The sequence below is a fragment of the Petaurus breviceps genome, unplaced genomic scaffold (genome assembly GCF_028583685.1).
Source record: "Petaurus breviceps papuanus isolate PSGF00001 unplaced genomic scaffold, PetGlider_PUasm1.0 79, whole genome shotgun sequence".
In the NCBI taxonomy this organism is placed as follows: Eukaryota; Metazoa; Chordata; class Mammalia; order Diprotodontia; family Petauridae; genus Petaurus; species Petaurus breviceps.
Genome location: NW_027186523.1, coordinates 761,619 through 764,333, shown reverse-complemented (window position 1 = coordinate 764,333; position 2,715 = coordinate 761,619). Strand labels below are relative to the sequence as shown.

At 32.9% G+C, this 2,715-nt stretch overlaps 1 pseudogene; it reads left to right on the top strand.

Annotated features, from left to right (window-relative positions):
- Nucleotides 1-439: 439 nt before the first annotated feature.
- LOC138175692 (biogenesis of lysosome-related organelles complex 1 subunit 2-like) lies at nt 440-795 on the top strand (annotated as a pseudogene).
- Nucleotides 796-2,715: the final 1,920 nt, after the last annotated feature.

Genomic DNA, 2,715 nt, shown 5'->3' with positions numbered 1-2,715 from the left:
ATAGAATTTTAGAAAAGTTAGATATGATAGACTTCTGGAGATTAATGAATGGGAATAGAAAGGAGGATACTTATTTTTCAACTGTACATGGTAACTTTATAAAAATTGACTGTGCATTAAGGCACAAAACCCTCAAAAATAAGTGCAAAAAAGCAAAAATATTGAACATGTCTTTTATGGACCACAATTCAATATAAATTATATTCAGTGAAGGACCATTGAAGAAATAATTAAAAATTAGTTGGAGAATAAATAATGTAATCCTAAGAAATGGATGGATTAAAGAATAAATCACAGAAAAAGTCGATAATCATTTCCCTCTCTGACTGCTCACCCTTCCCCTTTTCTCCCCTTCCTTGTCCCCTTCCCCTTCCCTCTCCCTCTCCCTCTCCCCCTTCTCTATCCCCATCCTTTCTTCTTCCTCCTTTCCTCGGCCTAGATGATGCCAGAGGCCACAGAGATGGCAGAGGGGGACATCACAAGTCTATGCCAGGACATGTTCTCCAAAATGGCCACATATCTGACAGCGAGCTGACAGCCACCAATGAAGATTATAAACTTCTGCAAAATATGAACAAACTGGCTAGCTTGAAGTATCTACAAATGAAAGATATTGCAGTAAACATAAGTAGAAACCTAAAAGACTTAAACCAGAAACATGCAGCACTTCAGCCATATGTGGATCAGATCACTTTAATTGAGGAGCAGGTAGCTGCTCTTGAGCAGGCAGCTTACAAGATGGATGCATATTCAAAGAAACTAGAAGCAAAGTACAGGAAGTTAGAGAGGCTATGAAAGAATTCTTTGCACAAAGATTTTAACTACAAGACTAATTTATAAGAAATATGTGGGATGGAACTTAACACCAAGCTTCAGTTCCCAAAAGGAAGCGGTGCTGCTGATCCAAGGAGAATCTCAGCCCCCACGTCTGGCTGTATGTGTTACTCTGGCCACCCTGGTATTTTCCTCAGCCTGTACCCCTGGAACCTCATCTTAGCATGTGCTTCCTTGTGTGCCCTGGACCAAGGCTCAACCTGGTCTAGAGCAGACACAGATGAGAGGTTCTTGGCTCCCTGTCTCCTCCCTTGAAGGTCACCCCTCTTATTACCTGATCTTCAGCTTAAATAATAAATGCCAACATATGACCCTCAAAAAAAAGAAAAATAAAAAATCGATAATCTCCTTAAAGATAATGACAACAATGAGAAAATATGCCAAAATTTTGGGGATGCAGTCAAAATTTATACCTCTGAACACTTTCATTAACAAATTGAAGAGACAGCAGATTAGTGAGCTGGGCATGCAAATAAAAAACCCTCTGGAAAAATAGCAAATTAAAACCTTCAATTAAACAACAAAACAGAAATCCCCCCCAAAACTCCAGAGATTAAGCAAAAAAAAAACCCATTGGATTAATAAATGAGGAACTGGTTTTAAAAAGTAATGTCACTGATAAGCTTTAAACTAACTTGCTTTTAAAAAGGAAAGAAGAAAACCAAATTATTTGCAATGACAACTGAAAAGAAATTAATTCAAACCAATGATAGTGAAATGAAATTAAGAAATAATTTGCCCAATTATTTGCCAAAAAATAACAATCTAAATGAAATAAATGAATATTTACAAAAAATATATAAAATGTCCAGATGAACAGAAAAAGAAATAGAGTTTAAACAATCTAACATCAGGAAAAAAAATTGAATAAACTATAAATGAACTCCTAAGCAAAAGAAAAAAATACTCAGGACAAGATGTATTTACAAATGAATTCTATCAAAAACTGAAGAAAAAATTAATTCTGCTATTACATAAATTGCTTGAAAAAATAGGAAAATAAAGAATCCTATTTGATTCTTTTCATGATACAAACATAGGCTTGATACTTAAACTAAAAGAGAATCAAAACACAGAAAGAAAACTGAGAAAGAATACTGGGGCAAAAAAGAGAGTATCAATGCAAAAATTTTTATAAAAATATAATAAGGACACTATAGCTTTATTTCACAAGATTATATATAGTATGACCAGATTAGATTTATAACAGGAATTCAGGGATGGTTTAATAGTAGGAAAATTATAAGTATAATTGATCATATTAATAACAAGAACAATAAAATCATTTGATTTTTTTTGATGCTCAAAAATCTTTTGACAAGATATCAATTCCTATTAAAGAAAACAGCAGCACTTTTAGGAAGTACAGAAATAAATGGCCCTGTCCTTAATATGATAAGTAGGATCTATCTAAAACTAAGACCCAGCATTATGTATAAATGAGTATAAACTAGAGGTCTTTTCAATAAGATCTGAAGTAAAACAAAGATATCCATTATCACAATTACTATTTAATATAATGACAGAAATGCTACCTATATTGATGAGAAAAGAAAAAGAAATTGAGGGAATTTGCATAGGCAAATAGGTAAAAGCATTGCTTTTTGCAGATTACTTGATGTTTCATTTAAAGAATCCTGGATAGTCAACTTAAGAACTAATGAAACAATGAACAACTTCAACAATGTTGCAGGATATGAAATAAATGAACATAAACCATTAACATTTCTGCACATTACCAAGAAATTTATCATAAAGAAATTGAAAGAGAAATTTCATTTAAAATAGCTATGGAAAAGGCAGTATTCTATCTGTCAAGATACATACATATGAACATAACTGTATAATGCTCTCTATACAACAAGACAGATCTAAGTAAAT